The sequence below is a fragment of the Ranitomeya variabilis genome, chromosome 4 (assembly GCF_051348905.1).
Source record: "Ranitomeya variabilis isolate aRanVar5 chromosome 4, aRanVar5.hap1, whole genome shotgun sequence".
Taxonomy (NCBI): domain Eukaryota; kingdom Metazoa; phylum Chordata; class Amphibia; order Anura; family Dendrobatidae; genus Ranitomeya; species Ranitomeya variabilis.
In genome coordinates this window covers 688,751,219-688,772,333 of record NC_135235.1, presented here as the reverse complement: position 1 = coordinate 688,772,333, position 21,115 = coordinate 688,751,219, and the positions used below count along the sequence as shown (strand labels likewise).

The window sequence follows — 21,115 nt, the reverse complement described above, 5'->3', positions numbered from 1 at the left end:
GAACACGGCAGCCTCACAGCATGTACGAGGATGCTGGTCAGGTGATCGGTGCCCAGTCCATGCACTGCTGTGCGAGCGCAGACCAATTTCCCCCTTTCAAAAATTACACTGCCATAATAATAAAGATGCTTTCCAATCATATATACTCACTTGCATCAATAATTCTCCACCCCACTTCCCAACCCCAACTTTTAAGTTACTGGATGATCCTAAGCAGCTGCCTGATGTTGTAATTGGGCATTAGGTTTTGCAGCAGCTCAGGCTTATCCAGTAACATATATATATTGCTGTTGGGGAGTGGGAGGGGGAAGGAATGATTGTATCATACAATCACATTCTGAAATGGTGGACAAACGAATACATGGACTTGTTATTTACTCTCACAGCCTATGTTGCCACCGAACCCACCACCCAGTCAAGAAGAATCTAATGGTCGCCTCAGCCTGCCCACCAAATAAATGGAAACAGTGTATATTATTGCATTATTTGGGTTCCTGCAGAACTGGGCCGACTTCTCAGTTGGCTACAGGCTCTACGCTAGGGACGGGCTGCACCTCAATGGGGAAGGTGCAGCGTGCTGGGGGAGAAAATGGCTAGAAGGTTGGAGGAGTGTTTAAACTAGGGACTGGGGGGAGGGTATTCAATTTATAGGAGGGGAAGATAGTGCAGATAGAGACCTGGGCACAAATAAGGAAGTTCGGGGTGGCGGTGGCATGGGGGGTGGGGTTAGAACAGTTAATAATTTAAGAAAGAATAGAGGTACAGAGAGGAACATCAAGTGCATGTATACTAATGCCAGAAGCCTGGCCAACAAAATGGACGAATTACAACTAATGTTGTTGGAGCATAATTATGACATGGTGGGGATATCTGAAACATGGCTGGATGAGAGCCATGACTGGGCTGTTAACTTGCAGGGTTATAGTCTGTTCAGAAATGACTGTACAGATAAGCAAGGGGGAGGTGTGTGTCTATATGTAAAATCGTCCTTAAAACCCATCCGGCGTGATTAGCCGGATTACTTACGGTAATGCTCTTTTAATGAGTCCATGACAGCACCCACTGGAGAGATAGGGATCCGCCCCAAGGAACAGGAAACCTACAGAGACATAAAAGGGGGCGGTCCCCCTCTCCTCCTCAGTTTAATTTCAGAGTACCCGGAGGACCGCCAGTGTTAGTCAATCATCACAATGTATCATCAGAATATAAACTTCATAGAAGTAATTACATTGGCTTTTATTAGGGAGGGATGTGACTGGGTGCTGTCATGGACTCATTAAAAGAGCATTACCGTAAGTAATCCGGCTATTTACCCTTCGCCATGACAGCACCCACTGGAGAGATTTCCAGAGACCAACACCTAGGGGGGGACCACCGTGCTGAGGATAGTCCTGCCAAAGTGTAGGTCAGAGTCGGAAGACAGGTCGAGCCTGTAGTGATTATAGAAAGTGGAAGGAGCCAACCAAGTTGCAGCCTTACATATATCTTCGATTGGCACGTTCCCTTTTTCGGCCCAGGAAGAAGCCATGGCTCTGGTGGAATGTGCTTTGATGCCCTCCGGAGGTTCTTCATTTCTCATGGAATAGGCCAACCGGATAGCGTCTCTTATCCACCTGGATAATGTTGCTCTTGTGACTCCATATCCTTTCTTTTTGCCCTGGAAGGATATGAACAGAGCCCTACTCTGCCTCCAACTACTAGTTTTCTCAATATATTGCAAAACTACTCTCCTGACGTCTAGAGTATGGAATTTTTGTTCTTCAGGAGTAGAGGGGTCTTTAAAGAAGGTAGGAAGATGTATCTCCTGTGACCTGTGGAACTTCCCTGCTACCTTAGGAAGGTATAGGGGGTCCGGTTTTAAGATTAGTCTGTCATGAAATGTGAGAAGGTAAGGTTGATCTATCGATAAGGCCTGAATGTCGCTGACTCTTCTAGCCGATGTTAAGGCTACTAAGAAGGCTGTTTTTAACGACAAGTGTTTTAAAGATGCTGTGTCTATAGGCTCAAACGGAGATTCTGTTAGAGAGTCTAAGACTAGATTTAGATCCCAAGGAGCTACCCTAGGTATGTGGACAGGAGTAACTCGTTCACAGGCCGTGATGAAGCGGGATACCCATTTATTACCAGCAATATTATGGCCATAGAGGGCACCCAGAGCAGACACCTGGACCTTTAATGTGTTAACTGACAGACCTAACTCTTTCCCTTTCTGTAGAAATTCTAATATAGATTTTATTGGGACTTCAGAGGGGTTTGAACTAGTATGGAACTGTAGAAATTTCTTCCATACTTTGGTGTAAATTTTTGTCGTAGATGGTTTCCTGCTAAGCAGGAGTGTATCAATTAGGCCTTTTGAAAACCCCCTGGAATTTAATATCTGCCTTTCAAATTCCAGGCCGTCAGGTGGAGGCTGTCCACCTGAGGGTGGAAGAAAGGTCCCTGAGAGAGAAGGTTTGGGATTGAGGGAAGGACCCAAGGATCCGTCACCGACATTGACCGCAGGCACGAGAACCATGGTCTCTTGGGCCAGAATGGCGCTATCAGTATTATCCTGGCCTGCTCTTCCCTGATTTTCCGTATTACTTGTGGAAGCAGAATTATCGGAGGGAAAGCATACGCCAACTTGAATTGCCATGGTGTTTGAAGAGCATCTAGAATGTCCGGGTGATCTGCACGGGACCGAGATGCGAATTTGTGGACTTGTTTGTTTTGTTTTGTAGCGAACAGGTCTATTTGGGGTTTGCCCCATAACAATGTTATCTTGTGGAAAATGTGAGGATTGAGACACCATTCTCCTTGATGAAGAGTGTGTCGACTTAGAAAGTCCGCTTGTTGATTGTCCTCTCCTTTGATGTGGACTGCCGAGAGGGACAACAGATGCTTTTCGGCCAGGATTAAGGTACTGTTTGCGGAAGACATTAGAGCGTCTGATCTTGTGCCGCCTTGTTTGTTTAAATACGCCACTGTCGTAGTGTTGTCTGAACAGATTCTGACGTGGCTTCCTCGTAGCTGTGGGAGAAATTGACGCAGTGCATAGTTTACCGCATTAAATTCTTTCAGGTTTGATGAATATAAATCCTCATTCTTATCCCAGGTTCCCTGGCAGAATCTATCTCCCATGTGTGCGCCCCACCCGTGGGGACTAGCGTCCGTAGTTATCGTGTGGGATGGTGATATTACCCAAGGGACACCCCCCGCTAGGTTGTCTTTATTTAGCCACCATTCTAAGGAGGATAAGACTTTCTCGGATAAAGTTATTTTTGATTCAAGGTGCCCCAGAAATTTTCTCTGTTCCCGAAGTATCTGATGTTGTAATGTTCGGGTATGAAGTTGTGCCCACTGAACGGCTGGAGTACAGGAGGAGAGGGATCCTAGCAAGGACATTCCTGCTCTCAGGGACATTTGAGGTTTGTGAATGGCCGCCATAACTTTACCCTGTATAAGAGATATTTTTTCTTGGGGAAGTAGACATTTTTGCTTTATGGAATCTAGATTAAATCCCAAAAATGTTTGAAGAGAAAGTGGGATGAGTCTGGATTTTTTATAGTTGACGATCCAGCCCAGGCTTTCTAAGGACGAGACAGTGTCAGCTAATCGTTCCGCACACTGAAGGGATGAATTTCCTACAACTAAAAAATCATCTAAGTAGGGAATGATTAATGTGTCTCTCTGGCGAAGGTAGGCCATTACTTCTAACATTACCTTCGTGAAGATCCTGGGTGCCGTGGAGAGACCGAAGGGCATGGCTGTATACTGGAAATGATGAATCTCCCCCTCAAGAGTTACTGCCACTCTTAAGTATTTTTGATACCTACTATGGATAGGGAGATGGTAGTAGGCATCTTTTAAATCAATGCCGCCCATTCTACAATTTGGAAAAAGGAGCTTAATGGCCGATCTAATAGACTCCATTTTAAACGTATAATTTTTAATAAACGTATTGAGTTTTTTAAGATTTATAATTGTTCGAAATGAACCATCGGGTTTAGGGATTAAAAATAATGGAGAGTAGAACCCTTTACCCTCTTGTCCCTTTGGCACCCTAACTAAAACATTTTTAACTATAAGACTTCTAATTTCCAGTTCAAGGGCCTTCTGTTGCACAGGTGAGGAAAGGGCTGTTAAAATAAAGGAATCATGGGGAATTTGGAGGAATTCTATTTTCATTCCTTCCTTAATAATATTTAGCACCCAGGAACTTGACGTGATTTTTCGCCATTGGGGAAAGAAAAATTTTAACCTGCCCCCTACTGGGGTGTCTGGTGTTTCAGAATTTGTTGTCTCTACGGAAGGGGGGGCCTTTGAACATAGTGCCACCCTGTTTTCCCTCTCTTGTGGCCCATCGTGACGATCTTTCATTTTGTGTTCTTTTCCCGAACGGCCTCTTCCTAAAGGTCTTCCTATAGAAAGGAATTGAGGGGTCAGGGAAGGCTTTTTTCCTCTCTTTTGCTTTTTTGAGGATCTCGTCTAATGCTTTCCCAAACAAAAACTCACCCTCACACGGAATAGCGCAGATCTTAGCCTTTGACTGCGTATCCCCCTTCCAGCTCTTCATCCATAACGCACGTCTGGCATTATTAATTAGACCGGCTGATCTTGCTGCAAGGCGAAGAGAGTCAGCTGAAGCATCGGCCATGAATGCTGCTGCACCTCTAATTAGTGGTATCGCATCCCGCAATTTTTGTCTGGAGACCCCCTGTTCGATCTGTTGATCCAGCTGATCAATCCAAACAAGCATGGATCTAGCTGTGCACGTGCTGGCAATTGATGGCTTAAATATGCCCGTGGAAGCCTCCCATGATCGTTTTAGTGACGATTCTGCCTTCCGATCTAGAGGATCAGAAAGTAGGCCCGCATCCTCGACTGGTAGAGCTGACTGTTTTGAGGTGGAGGCGACTGCGGCGTCCACCTTAGGGATTTTAGTCCATGAAATTAACTCCTCATCATTAAAGGGGTATTTCCTTTTGGAGGCTGACGGGAGAAAACCTCTCTGGTCCTGTTTCTCCCACTCCCTCTTTATCAGTGCCTTAACCGCAGGAATAACTGGGAATGCTCTTCTCTTCCTCTCCGCCAACCCTGCAAACATGATGTCTTGTGCAGTTTGGTCGTCTTTTGTATCCTCACAACCTATAGTATTCCTGATGGACTTTACTAGGTTGTCCACCCCATCAAGGGGAAAACAAGCTCGACCCTCAATGTCGGAATGTGTTGAGGAAGAGGATGATGCCTGCGAGGAGTCTGAGTGGATAACGCCTTCCTCCTCGGACTCAGAGCTGGATATAGCCTTTTCTTTCCCGGATTTTTTAGGGGGGGTACTGGCTTGTGAGATGGCCTGTAATTCCTCTCTAATTATGGCCCGTATATCTGTGACCGACATAGATGGACTCTGCATTGTTTCCGCCATACACTGATTGCAGAGTTTTTTGGGGTGGGAATCTGGGAGAGGCTCGTCACATAGCGCACATTGCTTGTGCTTAGATTTCTGTCTCTTTTTGGCCTGGGAGAAGAAGACATTTGTGGAAAAGGGTGTCAGCTTTATAGGCAGAGGGGAAATCACACTCACCCAGTGAAGCTGTACGGTACCGAAATAGGAGGCTGCGACTTTCTGGATCTTGAATCCTTGGTCTCACTCCTGTGGCTGGCATCTGAGGACCTTCTGCTGGCTGGCTCACCTGCTGGGTCCACAGTCTTGCCTGGGGACGACATGTTGCATCGCCTGTGCGTTTGCAACTTCCCCCTTTTTATAGGCCAGGATCCGGTCAGTAAACTTTTTTTTTTTTTTTTTTCTTCACAGCGGTGCACTGCGCATGCGCGAAACTGCGCTTTCCCCCACCGCTGTGTGAGTGACCCGGAAGTGCTCCTCTACCTCCGGGTCATTCTGGGGATTCTTACACCGCTCCACGCATGTGCGGCCGCCATTATCCCGGCCTGCGCTATGGAGCGGTGTACCGGCTGCCGCTGCAGCTGTGCCGCAGATCCCGGACCCTTTACCTGGTGGTCCGCGTCTGGAGCCTCTTCAAGGCCGCACCTCTGCAGCGTTGCTCCTGTGGAATCGGCGTCGTCTCTTCCGGACTCAGCCATCCCACATGCCGGCCAGACGAGGGGGGAGCCGTCTAACGGAATCTCCCCCGACGCTGCATCTGGACTGCATCCCCTGCCGTTCCCGCAGAAACCGCACAGGCGGATGCTCCTAGCCCAGGTAAGATCTTCTGTAGTCTTCAGAGATCCTGTCCCCTGGGAACAGGAAACCTAAACTGAGGAGGAGAGGGGGACCGCCCCCTTTTATGTCTCTGTAGGTTTCCTGTTCCTTGGGGCGGATCCCTATCTCTCCAGTGGGTGCTGTCATGGCGAAGGGTAAAAATATAGGTGAATTTAATGAAAATGTAGAGTCCCTGTGGGTGGAGATAAGGGGAGGGGGAAAAAATAATAAATTACTGATAGGGGTTTGTTATAAATCTCCAAACATAATGGAAGCTATGGAGAATATCCTCGTAAAGCAAAAAGATGAAGCTGCGACTCAAGGAGAAGTCATTATTATGGGGGACTTCAACTACCCTGAAATAGATGAGAGACAATTACCTTTCACAATTGGTTCAGGACCCAACAAGAAGGGGGGCACTGCTAGACCTAATATTAACCAACAGGCCAGACCGCATATCAAATATAAGGTTATTCTATACAGTACCAGACATTTAATGCGGACCCATGTAGGTATAATAACTCATGAATTTAGCATATAGTGTGAGCACATATATAGGAGTGGAAGGGATGTGCTTATAAATGGTGATGTGCACATGCACATTTGATCATACTTGTATATGAGCACTATAGTGAGCCCCTATCACTTTTAGTCCGATATACTCCACCCTGTGTCTTGTTTGACACTTTAGTTTGATTCACTTTAAGTTTTTGTATTAAAAAGACCTATGTATTGATTGTAAAAATAAATTCATGGTATTAAATAAAATATTTATGAAATCTAAGTTATGGTTTTTGGTATATCAGTTACTCATTTTCCTCCTGATAAATGAATATCAAATATAAGGGTTGGGGGTCACTTGGGGAATTGTGATCACAAAATAATAAGTTTTCATGTATCCTTTAATAAGATGGGTAGTAGGGGGGTTACAAGGACACTAAACTTCAGGAGGGCAGATTTCCAACGGATGAGAGATGATCTTGGTGCAATTAACTGGGACAATATCCTGAGACATAAAAATACACAAAGAAAATGGGAGACGTTTATTAGCATCCTGGATAGGACCTGTGCAAAGTATATACCGTGTATTTTCTAGGGGAAAATATGTGCAAGTGGGTTGAGAGTTGGCTCAGGGATAGGAAACAAAGGGTGGTTATTAATGGAGCACACTCGGACTGGGTCACGGTTAGTAGTGGGGTACCACAGGGGTCAGTATTGGGCCCTCTTCTTTTTAACATATTTATTAATGACCTTGTAGGGGGCATTCAGAGTAGAATTTCAATATTTGCAGATGACACTAAACTCTGCAGGGTAATCAATACAGGGGAGGACAATTTTATGTTACAGGATGATTTATGTAAACTAGAAGCTTGGGCTGATAAATGGCAAATGAGCTTTAATGGAGATAAATGTAAGGTCATGCACTTAGGTAGAAATAATAAGATGTATAACTATGTGCTTAATTCTAAAACTCTGGGCAAAACCGTCAGTGAAAAAGACCTGGGTGTATGGGTGGATGACAAACTCATATTCAGTGGCCAGTGTCAGGCAGCTGCTACAAAGGAAAATAAAATAATGGGATGCATTAAAAGAGGCATAGATGCTCATGAGGAGAACATAATTTTACCTCTATACAAGTCACTAGTTCGACCACACTTAGAATACTGTGCACAGTTCTGGTCTCAGACGTATAAGAAAGACATAGCTGAACTAGAGCGGGTGCAGAGAAGAGCGACCAAGGTTATTAGAGGACTGGGGGGTCTGCAATACCAAGATAGGTTATTACACTTGGGGCTATTTAGTTCGGAAAAACGAAGACTAAGCGGTGATCTTATTTTAATGTATAAATATATGAGGGGACAGTACAAAGACCTTTCTGATGATCTTTTTAATCATAGACCTGAGACAGGGACATGGGGGCATCCTCTACGTCTGGAGGAAAGGTTTAAGCATAATAACAGACGTGGATTCTTTACTGTAAGAGCAGTGAGACTATGGAACTCTCTACCGTATGATGTTGTAATGAGTGATTCATTAATTAAATTTAAGAGGGGACTGGATGCCTTTCTGGAAAAGTATAATGTTACAGGGTATATACACTAAATTCCTTGATAGGGCGTTGATCCAGGGAACTAGTCTGATTGCCATATGTGGAGTGGGAAGGAATTTTTTTCCCCAAGGTGGAGCTTACTCTTTGCCACATGGTTTTTTTTTGCCTTCCTCTGGATCAACATGTTAGGTTAGGCTATGGGTTCAACTAGATGGACTTAAAGTCTTCCTTCAACCTTAATAACTATGTAACTATATATATCTTTATATTTTTTTTTATATAGCGCTAACATATTCCGCAGCGCTTTACATTTTGCACACATTATCATCACTGTCCCCGATGGGGCTCACAATCTAAATTCCCTATCAGTATGTCTTTGGAATGTGGGAGGAAACCGGAGTGCCCGGAGGAAACCCATGCAAACACGGAGAGAACATACAAACTCTTTGCAGATGTTGTCCTTGGTGGGGTTTGAACCCTGGACTCCAGCGCTGCAAGGCTGCAGTGCTAACCACTGCGCCACCGTGTCGCCCATGTATAATCACTGATTATGCAAAACTAAAAAATATCTTTATTGGTATTTATTAAAAATCTATTAATTCTAGAACATAAATATACCTCAAAACTTAACTCAAAGTGATCATATAAAAAAATAAAAAGTAGTCAACGGTAAAGGGGTGATCACCCCATTTATTTACTACCCAGGTTAATACGATTAATCCCCAATCCCCACAGTTTTAAGCGTATCCTAAAACCGCATTTGTTCAGACTGGCCTACCGCCTCAACGCATTATTATTTATTTATATAGCACCATTGATTCCAAGGTGCTGTATATGAGAAGGCGTTACATACAAATTACAGATATCACTTACAGTAAGCAAACTAACAATGACAGACTGATACATAGGGGCGAGGACCTTAACCTAATTAACCTAACTATCCCTGTGTGGCCTATTCAAAAACCTTAAACCATAATCAGGTTCCTCGCATCATGTTCTCATACACTTTATGCAGTTAATAGCCCTCTATGTATGTACTGTTACATATTTAGACTGTTAACCGGTTCATGCAGCTTTACATGAACACCCGAGCCTTACACTATGGCTGGTCCGAACAACAAAAGCAATTGTTACCATCCACCTCTCGTGTCTCCCCTTTTTTCTCTTAGTTTGTAAGCTTGCGAGCAGGGCCCTCATTCCTCTTGGTATCTGTTTTGAACTGTGATTTCTGTTATGCTGTAATGTCTATTGTCTGTACATGTCCCCTCTATAATGTAAAGCGCTGCGGAATATGTTGGAGCTATATAAATAAAATATTATTATTGTTTATTTTACTCACTTTTATAGCACCATTAATTCTACAACTCTTTACACTTGTCAACTATTCTTGTTTGCTACCTGTTCGTAGAGGTTGGCACCCTCTTTAAATGCAATCGTCGACTAGCCCTGGTTGTCCTCGCCATCTTCTCAGCCTCCCCGCAGTAGATTCCTCCTGCGGAATGCAGACTCACCCTAGCAGCCTCCACCAATGGGACGCAGATTCCTCGCAACAGATTCACCCTGCAGGACGCAGACTCACCCTAGCAATCTCCACCTGCTGGAAGCACACTCCCCCTTAGCACCCATCCCCTACTAGCCTCCCCACACCCTGTTGGACGCGGCCCCCAGTCCCAACTAGCCTCCCCTGGGCCCTGTTGGATGTGGCCCCGGTCCATGACTGGGGGCCACGTCCAACAGGGCTCAGGGTGAGACTAGCGGGGGCTGCAGGGTCCAGAGGGAGGCTAGTGGGGACTGGGGGCTGCAGGGTCCAGGGGGAGGCTAGTGGGGACTGGGGGAGGATAGTGGGAGCTGTAGGGTCCAGGGGGGAGGCTAGTGGGGGCTGCAGGGCCCAGGGGAAGGCTAGTGGGGGCTGCAGGGTCAGGGGACTGGGGAAGGCTAGTGGGAGCTGTAGGGTCCAGAGGGGAGGCTAGTGGGGGCTGCAGGGCCCAGGGGAAGGCTAGTGGGGGCTGCAGGGCCCAGGGGGAGGCTAGTGGGGGCTGCAGGGCTCAGGGGGAGGCTAGTGGGGGCTGGGGGTCGCAAGGCTCAGGGGGAGGCTAGTGGGGACTGGGGGCTTCAGGGTCCAGGGGGAGGCTAGTGTGGAGGCTAGCGGGGGCTTCAGTGTCCAAGGGGAGGCTAGTGGGGGCTGCAGGGTCCAGGGGGGAGGCTAGGGGGGAGGCTAGTGGGGGCTGGCAGTCCCCACTATCCTCCCCTGAACCCTGTTGGACGCAGCCCCCAGTCACCACTCGCCTTCCCTCATCAGCCACACGCTGCCAGGCGCAGCCACCTGAAGCCTCTTCTGCTTACCAGATTCAGAGAGACAGGCCACAGTCTCCTCACGTTACTCTGCCTGACTGCCCGCTGCTGCCTCCTCAGCCTACTTTGTCTGCCCACCGACACCTGGCACATCGCATGCTGCTCTGCTCGGAATGAGGAAGTGCGATCACGAGCAGCGTGACGTCAGGACAATGAAGCACCCGGCCGCCGCAACTTAAAGGTACAGTGGCCATTTTTGTCCGCCAGATGCATTAACAACACTGTAGGTGTATCTTTAACCCCTTAGTGACGGAGCCAAATTTTTGAAATCTGACCAGTGTCACTTTATGTGGTAATAACTCTGGAACGCTTCAACATAGCCCCATGATTTTGAGATTGTTTTTTTCGTGACACATTATACTTTATGATAATGGCAAATTTAGGTTATGTTTTGTGTTTATTTGTAAAAAAAATATCAGAAATGTGAAAAAAATGTAAAAAAATTAGCAATTTTCAAACTTTGAATGCTTATCCCTTTAATCCTGATAGTCATACCACAACAAAACATTAATAAATAACATTTCCCACACGTCTGCTTTACATCATCACCATTTGCAAAATGTTATTTTATTTTGTTAGCATTTTAGGAGGTTTAAAAATGTAGCAGCAATTTAAATTTTTTTTCAAGGAAATTTACAAAATGTATTTTTTTAGGGACCTATCCATTTTTGAAGTGACTTTAGGGGTGTCATATATTGGGAAACCCCCACAAGTGATAACATTTTAAAAACAGCACCCCCTGACATATTGAAAACTGCAGTCAGGTAGTTTGTTAACCCTTCAGGTGATTTTCAGGAATTAATGCAAAGTGGCATAAGAAAAATGAAAATGTGTATTTTTACCACCTAAATGTCTCTAACTTCTGAACAGATTACTACAGCCGTCAGACTCTAAAGCCGGTATTTGGTCATGAATTGCCATGGAAAACATCAGGACCACACAATCATGATCTGAGACCACCAATTGGGATAAAGAGGAAGCCCCCACACTCTGTTAACCATTTATAATGATGTAGTCACTAATGACAGCAGCATCTAAGGGGTTAAATAGATTTGAATGGTGCAAACTCTGATCATGGCTGATGCAGCAATTTGTCAGCTATAGTGTACAGCTGAAAGCTGCTGGATTGTCACCTGTATGGGGATATAAGTCTCTTATATCTCAGGTCAGTTAAAAGGCGTATTGGCGGTCACTAAGGGGTTAAATCACCACAGTGTTGTTATGCATCGGGAGTTTGGCAGAATAGAACAAAAAGTCCAGGGGCCCGATGAACAGAAACAAAGAGAGGGGGGCCCGAGCGGAGGAGCTGCCAGAATGTTCGGGCCCCCCTTTTTGCCTCTGACCACCGGGCCCCATACTGTAGTAAGGGCAGTAATGCCCTGATGTCGGCCCTTGTGTGGGGGCCAAGAAAGGGGCCTGTACTATGAGAACAATCTGTTCCCTCACTTCCTGTCCTCCATAGTTGGGTCGTATGTATCGATTACAGGAAACAGAACAAAAATGCAATGATTCTTATAAAGTGCCAACAAAAACACCAGAAGAGTCCCAGTGCTGAAGGGGTTAATGTCCCCGGCGCTCAGTAATGGGGAATCTCCAGCACCTACCTCCACCTGCAGAGCCGCACTCCACATATATGGCTGCTCTGTGCGCACAGGACCTGTGATGAGGTCACAGGAGGGGAGGAGTCAGGGGTCACATGATCAGGGGCCTCAGGGAATGATATCCGCAGTGAAGACCCTACATGGAAACTTCTCCTCAGTCAGTGACTTTCCCGCCATTATTCCCCCTCACTACTGGCACAATTACCCCGCGCCGCCTTTTCTACACAGTGTTATGCATACCTCCCAACCGTCCCGATTTCAGCGGGACAGTCCCGCTTTGGCACCGGGGTCCCGCTGTCCCGCTTCGGGCATTTAAAATCCCGAATTTGCGGCCGCCGGTGAAGCCCCGCCCACTTCCGGGACGTAGAGACGATTAGGACTAGTCCCGCACTCCGGGCGGGGTCAGTGACGTAAGCGGCCGGCATGATCACACTCTGCAGCCTTTGTTTAGTAAATCTGGGCCAGGAGATCGGGGAAGGAGGGACCAGCTGCGTGCGCGGCGCCGACTCCAGCCTGGTGTCTCCCCCACCACGCACCGCAACGCGCATGCGCGGGAATCTGTGGTACCCGATGCTGAGGCGCAGAGTCTGGTCCTTGTGTCACTCGGAGGCGGCAGCGGCGTGTGAGGGGGAGGGAGGCGGTCATCATTACCGGCACACACCGGCATGCATTGTGTATGGCGGATAAGGGGCGGCAGGGAGAAGCCTGCAAACCAGATAGTGCAGTGTGTCCATGCACCTCTCCATCCACAGGTAGCACTGTAACACCTCTAACAGTGCCAGCCAGCACCCTCCTAGTGCCAACCTGGCTGTGGGTGTGTGTGTGTGATGGCTGGGTGTGTGTGTGATGGCTGGGTGTGTGTGTGATGGCTGGGTGTGTGTGTGATGGCTGGGTGTGTGTGTGTGATGGCTGCGTGTGTGTGATGGCTGGGTGGGTGTGTGTGTGTGATGGCTGCGTGTGTGTGTGATGGCTGCGTGTGTGTGTGTGTGATGGCTGCGTGTGTGTGTGTGTGTGATGACTGCGTGTGTGTGTGTGATGACTGCGTGTGTGTGTGATGGCTGTGTGTGTGTGTGTGAAGGCTGCGTATGTGATGCATTTGTGTCAAAGCTGCATGTGTTTGTGAGCTGCGTTTGTGATGCTGCGTGTGTATGTGTGATACTGTGTGTGTGATGCTGCATGTGTGTGAGCTGCGTGCGTGTGTGAGCTGTGTGTGTGCTGCGTGTGTGTGGGCCGTGTGTGTGAGCTGTGTGCGTGTGCATGTGTGTGAGCGTGTGTGTGTGAGCTGCGTGCCTGTATGTCATTATACAGTATGGAGAACTGTGGCCATTATACAGTATGGAGCATCATGTGCGGTCATTATACAGTATGCAGCATCATGTGCGGTCATTATACAGTATGAAGCATCATGTGCACCCAGCATACAGTATGGAGCATCATGTGTGGTCATCATACAGTATGGAGCATCATGTGCGGTCATTATACAGTATGGAGCGTCATGTGCGGCCATTATACGGTATGGAGCATCATGTGGGGCCATTATACGGTATGCATGCCGTCATTATACAGTATGGAGCGTCATGTGTGTTCATTATACAGTATGGAGCGTCATGTGTGGCAATTATACAGTATGGGGCATCATGTGCGGTCATTATACAGTATGGAGCGTCATGTGTGGCAATTATACAGTATGGGGCATCATGTGCGGTCATTATACAGTATGGAGCATCATGTGCGGTCATTATACAGTATGGAGCATCATGTGCGGCCATTATACAGTATGGAGCATCATGTGCAGTCATTATACAATATGGAGCATCATGTGCAGCCAGTATACAGTATGCAGCATCATGTGCGGTCAATATACAATACGGAGCATCATGTGCGGTCATTATACAGTATGGAGCATCATGTGCGGCCATTATACAGTATGGAGCATCATGTGCGGTCATTATACAGTATGGAGCATCATGTGCGGCCATTATACAGTATGGGGCATCATGTGTGGTCATTATACGGTCTGGAGCATCATGTGCAGTCATTATACAGTATGGAGCATCATGTGCGGCCATTATACGGTATGGGGCATCATGTGCGGTCATTATACAGTATGGAGCATCATGTGCGGTCATTATACAGTATGGAGCATCATGTGCGGCCATTATACAGTATGGAGCATCATGTGCGGTCATTATACAGTATGGAGCATCATGTGCGGCCATTATACAGTATGGAGCATCATGTGCGGTCATTATACAGTATGGAGCGTTATGTGTGGCCATTATACAGTATGGGGCATCATGTGCAGTCATTATACAATATGGAGCATCATGTGCAGCCAGTATACAGTATGCAGCATCATGTGCGGTCAATATACAATACGGAGCATCATGTGCGGTCATTATACAGTATGGAGCATCATGTGTGGCCATTATACAGTATGGAGCGTCATGTGTGGCCATTATACAGTATGGGGCATCATGTGTGGTCATTATACGGTCTGGAGCATCATGTGCAGTCATTATACAGTATGGAGCATCATGTGCGGCCATTATACGGTATGGGGCATCATGTGCGGTCATTATACAGTATGGAGCATCATGTGCGGTCATTATACAGTATGGAGCATCATGTGCGGTCATACAGTATGGAGCATCATGTGCGGACATTATACAGTATGGAGCATCATGTGTGGCCATTATACAGTATGGAGCGTCATGTGTGGCCATTATACAGTATGGAGCATCATGTGTGGCCATTATACAGTATGGAGCGTCATGTGCGGTCATTATACAGTATGGAGCACTGTGTGGCCATATTTTTTTGTTTATAACTATTGTATATGAAACAGTGTGATCAGCAGTGCTAAATGGGTGTAGTTGGGACGTGGATATGGGTGTGACTAATTATGAATGGGTGTGGTCAGAGGCGTGGCCTAAAATTTGCCGCGGCGCGCTTCGCGCGCCGCTAACTTTGTCCCTCTTTCCCATCTTCAAAAGTTGGGAGGTATGGTGTTATGTGTGGAATGTAACGTGGGATTTCTCTGGAGACAAATAGACCCCACACATGAGGGAATTATCACCAGTTACCGGATGTCTAGTATATGGCGGCATATGATTGTGCTATCGACTCCACACCAGGAGCAAAAATGACAAAATCTCGTTTATTTAACCCCTTCCTGGGAGGGCTGCTTCACAGACTATATTCAGAAGAGTCCGGCTAAGGCCAGCGTCATACACACAACGTATAAAAAAAATCGCACAAATGTTTCATGAATAGTGATCCGTGTGCAATGCAAGGATGCGATTAGCAAGGTGACATTAACCCCTTATTACCCCATATGCCAATGCCACAGGGCAGTGGGAAGAGAGAGGTTAAGTGCCAGAATAGGCGCATCTTTCTGGGCTGACTGGGGGGCAGATGTTTTTAGCCGGGGGGGGGGGCAATAACCATGGTCCCTCTCTAGCAGGGCCGGACTGGCCATAGGGCACTTCTGGCAAATGCCAGAAGGGCCGGTGCCAGTGGTGGGCCGCTCAATCCGCCGCCCCCGCCGTCGCATTCAACTATACCGGCGTATAGACGCCGGTACAGTTGAATGCAATGATGGAGGAGAGAGCGTCTACAGACGCTCCTCTCCCATCATTCCCCGCTCTGCCTCTGACACTGCGGGTGCGCGATGATGTCATATCATCGCGCACCTGCTGTGTCCCGGGCAGACTGCAGCTGCTGAGACAGGAGCAGGAACCAGGAAGCAACGCTGGGCAGGAGGAGAGGTGAGGAGAGTTTTTTTTTTTTCTGGACTGTGGGGCCATTCTCGGAGGAGGTGAGGGGAGGAAGAGAAGAGATGTGGGCTGTATATAGTTCTCTGTGGGCTGTGCTCTGTGCTGTATACTGCTGTGGGCTGTATATAGTTCTCTGTGGGCTGTGCTCTGTGCTGTATACTGCTGTGGGCTGTATATAGTTCTCTGTGGGCTGTGCTCTGTGCTGTATACTACTGTGGGCTGTATATAGTTCTCTGTGGGCTGTGCTCTGTGCTGTATACTGCTGTGGGCTGTATATAGTTCTCTGGGCTGTGCTCTGTGCTGTATACTACTGTGGGCTGTATATAGTTCTCTGTGGGCTGTGCTCTGTGCTGTATACTGCTGTGGGCTGTATATAGCTCTCTGTGGGCTGTGCTCTGTGCTGTATACTACTGTGTGCTCTGTGCTATATATAGTTCTCTGTGGGCTTTGCTCTGTGCTGTATACTGCTGTGGGCTGTATATAGTTCTCTGTGGGCTGTGCTCTGTGCTGTATACTGCTGTGGGCTGTATATAGCTCTCTGTGGGCTGTGCTCTGTGCTGTATACTGTGTGCTCTGTGCTATATATAGTTCTCTGTGGGCTGTGCTCTGTGCTGTATACTGCTGTGGGCTGTATATAGTTCTCTGTGGGCTGTGCTCTGTGCTGTATACTACTGTGTGCTGTATATAGTTATCTGTGGGCTGTGCTGTATATAGTACTCTGTGGGCTGTGCTGTATATAGTACTCTGTGGGCTGTGCTGTATATAGTACTCTGTGGGCTGTGCTGTATATAGTACTCTGTGGGCTGTGCTGTGTATAGTACTCTGTGGGCTGTGCTGTATATAGTACTCTGTGGGCTGTGCTGTATATAGTACTCTCTGGGCTGTGCTGTATATAGTACTCTCTGGGCTGTGCTGTATATAGTACTCTCTGGGCTGTGCTTTATATAGTGCTCTGGGCTGTGCTGTATATAGTACTCTGGGCTGTGCTTTATATAGTTCTCTGTGGGCTGTGCTGTATATAGTTCTCTGTGGGCTGTGCTGTATATAGTTCTCTGTGGGCTGTGCTGTATATATTACTTTGTGGGCTGTGCTGTATATATTACTTTGTGGGCTGTGCTGTATATATTACTCTGTGGGCTGTGCTGTATACTACTGTGTGGACTGTGCTGTATACTTCTACGTGGGCTGTGCTGTATACTACTGTGTGGTCTGTGCTGTATACTACTGTGTGGTCTGTGCTGAATACTGCTGTGTGGGCTGTGTTATCTACTACGCGAGCTGTGCTATAGTATGCAGGCTGTGCTGTATACTATGCGGTTTGTGCTATATAATATGCGGGCTTTGCTATATACTATGGGGAGTATATTATATTCTATGGGGGAGGCCATGTTATGTACTATGTGGCTGTGTTATATACTATTGTGGGGGTATATTATATTCTATGGGGGAGGCTGCGTTATATACTATGGGGGGCTGCATTATATTCTATGGGGGGGCTACATTATATATTATGGGGAGGTGGGCTGTATTATATTCTATGGGGGTTACATACTCTGGGGTGGCTGCATTATACTCTGTGGGGTGGCTGCATTATACTCTGGGGTGGCTGCATTATACTCTGGGGTGGCTGCATTATACTCTGGGGTGGCTGCATTATACTCTGGGGTGGCTGCATTATACTATATGTGGGCTGCATTATACTGTATCGAGGACTATGGGGAATACGTTATACTATATGAAGAACTATGGGGTGCATTATACTATGGGAAGTGAATTGTACTACATGGATGACTGTGGCGGTGCATTATACTATATGGAGCACTATGAGGATTGTATTATGCTATATGGAGGACTATGAGGATTGTATTATGCTATATGGAGGACTATGAGGAGTGTATTATACTATGTGGAGGACTGAGCAGTGTATTTTAATATATGGAGGACTATAGGGAGTGTATTATACTATATGGAGGACTATGGAGCACATTATAATATATGGAGGACTATGGGGTGTATTTTACTAAACAAGTAAAATGCTGCATATTCGGATTGTTTTTGCTGGAACAAAAAGCCTTGTTGTCAGCAGCACATTGCCAGTGTAAACTGTAGATGTGCTGCTGAAAACATGATACTGTATGGTGATCTGTTAGTGATCTATTAGTGATCGTTCTGTCTCATCATTATTCCTCAGCTGGTGGAAAGAGGCCGGGAAACAAGCGTTGAACAACTTCAGTATTGTCGATCAAACTCGTTTAGCGGCCTGAACTCAGCGCACGTAAATACAACAGAAAGGCTTCTGTGTGATGTGCAATATGTTAGCATTTGGGGACCCATTTTAAACTTTGCCTAGGGCCCCACTTTGCCTAAAACCGGCCCTGCCTACAAGTGTACAAAGATATTATACAGTCACCATGTGACAAGTGGGCCTGTGTAACTTCAAATGCCAGGGCTGAATTTTAGTCCCAGTCCGGCCCTGCTCTCTAGGCTATTAATATCTGTCCTCAGTCACTGGCTTTCTCTCTCTGGCAGAGAAAATTGCACAGTAGCCCACGCCAGTTTTTTCCGTGAATGAACCTTTTAATTTAAGGCTGGAGTCACACTAGCGAGTTTTACGGACGTAAGAGAGCAGAAAATACGTCCGTAAAACTCGCCAAACAAACGGCACAATTCTCAATGGGTCTGGTCCTATCAGCCGTATATTACAGATCCGTATCATACGGCTTTCTACGGCCGTACAAAATCGCAGCATGCTGCGTTTGTCAGCGTATTGCGCAAAAAATACGCCAAGGAAAGTCTATGGGGGCGAGAAAAATACGGATTCCACACGGACCAGCAGTGTGACTTGCGAGAAATACGCAGCGGTGTTAGTGAAAAGCCGGTAATTCAATTGCCGGCTTTTCATTTCTCCTTCCCAATCCTGACAGGATATGAGACATGGTTTACATATAGTAAACCATCTCATATCCCCCTCTTTTTTTGCATATTCCACACTACTAATGTTAGTAGTGTGTATGTGCAAAATTTGGTTGCTGTAGCTGGTAAAATAAAGGGTTAAATGGCGGAAAAAATTGGCGTGGGCTCCCGCGCAATTTTCTCCGCCAGAATGGTAAAGCCAGTGACTGAGGGCAGATATTAATAGCCAGGAGAGGGTCCATGGTTATTGGCCCCCCCTGGCTACAAACATCTGCCCCCAGCCACCCCAGAAAAGGCACATCTGGAAGATGCGCCTATTCTGGCACTTGGCCACTCTCTTCCCACTCCCGTGTAGCGGTGGGATATGGGGTAATGAAGGGTTAATGCCACCTTGCTATTGTAAGGTGACATTAAGCCAGGTTAATACTGGAGAGGCGTCAATTATGACACCTATCCATTATTAATCCAATTGTATGAAAGGGTTAAAAAACACACACATTATTAAAAATTATTTTAATGAAATAAACACAGCGGTTGTTTTAGTATTTTATTGCTCTCTCAATCCATCAGAAGACCCTCGCTTGGCAAAATAATAAACCCACAATATACATACCATCCGAGGATCTGTCAGGTCCCATGATGTAAATCCTTCTGAAGGGGTTAAATCAATTTACAGGCAGGAGCTGCGCTAAAGCACTCGCTCGTGCCTGTAATCCCCGGGTGCTGAAAGGAAAGCTGGGTGATCTGTACTTACATTGAGTCGCGGTGAGGCGCCCTCTGCTGGATGTCCTCATGAACTGGAGCCTTGGAAAAGTTCCCACGCTCGAGTTCATATGAGTTCATCCACCAGAGGGCGCATCACCGCAACTCAATGTAAGTACAGATCACCCAGCTTTCCTTTCAGCACCCGGGGATTACAGGCACGAGCGAGTGCTTTAGCGCAGCTCCTGGCTGTAAATTGATTTAACCCCTTCAGAAGGATTTACATCGTGGGACCTGACAGATCCTCGGATGGTATGTATATTGTGGGTTTATTATTTTGCCAAGCGAGGGTCTTCAGGTGGATTGAGAGAGCAATAAAATACTAAAACAACCTGTGTGTTTATTTCATTAAAATAATTTTTAATAATGTGTGTGTGTGTTTTTTAACCCTTTCATACAATTGGATTAATAATGGATAGGTGTCATAATTGACGCCTCTCCATTATTAATCTGGCTTAATGTCACCTTACAATAGCAAGGTGGCATTAACCCTTCATTACCCCATATCCCACCGCTACACGGGAGTGGGAAGAGAGTGGCCAAGTGCCAGAATAGGCGCATCTTCCAGATGTGCCTTTTCTGGGGTGGCTGGGGGCAGATGTTTGTAGCCGGGGGGGCCAATAACCATGGACCCTCTCTAGGCTATTAATATCTGCCCTCAGTCACTGGCTTTACCATTCTGGCGGAGAAAATTGCACGGGAGCCCACGCCAATTTTTTCCGCCATTTAACCCTTTATTTTAGCAGCTACAGCAACCAAATTTTGCACATACACACTACTAACATTAGTAGTGTGGAATATGCAAAAAAAGGGGGATATGAGATGGTTTACTGCATGTAATCATGTCTCATATCCTGTCGGGTTTGGGAAGGAGAAATGAGAAGCCGGCAATTGAATTAACGGCTTTTCACATATATCGCGCTGAATTAAATATAAATACAGAATATATATATATGTGTCTCAATGACATATACATATATATATACTGTATATATGTTTTAACGGACATTTGAGCACATAAATCCATTAGATGTCGGTTTTGCAAGCCTGCGAGAAAATATCGCAGTACGGATGCCATACGGATTACATACGGAGGATGCCATGCGCAAAATACGCTGACACACCCTGCCTACGGAGGACATACGGATCACTATTTTGGGAACACTTCTCCGTATTACGGCCGTATTACGGCCATAAAAAACGTTCCGTATTGTCTTACGCTGAGTGTGACTCCAGCCTAACACCTAGAGCTCCCAAATTTTACACACAAACACTACTAACATTATTAGTGAGGAATATATAGAAATCTTACAGTTATGAAATGGTTTACTGTATGTAAACCATGTCTTATATACTGTTGGGTTCGGTAAGGATTTAGCAAACGCCGACAAGTGAATTACCGTCTTTTTTGCTATCTAGCTCTGTATGAAATATAAATATATATATATGTGTCTATGAT

The 21,115-nt window shown here is 46.3% G+C and overlaps 1 protein-coding gene across 1 annotated transcript in view; it reads right to left on the bottom strand.

Moving 5' to 3' along the window:
* The window catches only part of LOC143767633 (uncharacterized), a 107,710-nt gene extending 95,439 nt beyond the window's left edge, over positions 1–12,271 (bottom strand). Inside the window, exon 1 of the mRNA XM_077256074.1 lies at positions 12,206–12,271. The gene's annotated coding sequence lies outside the window, so the exon portion shown is untranslated. The remainder of the gene's footprint in view (positions 1–12,205) is intronic.
* Positions 12,272–21,115: the final 8,844 nt, after the last annotated feature.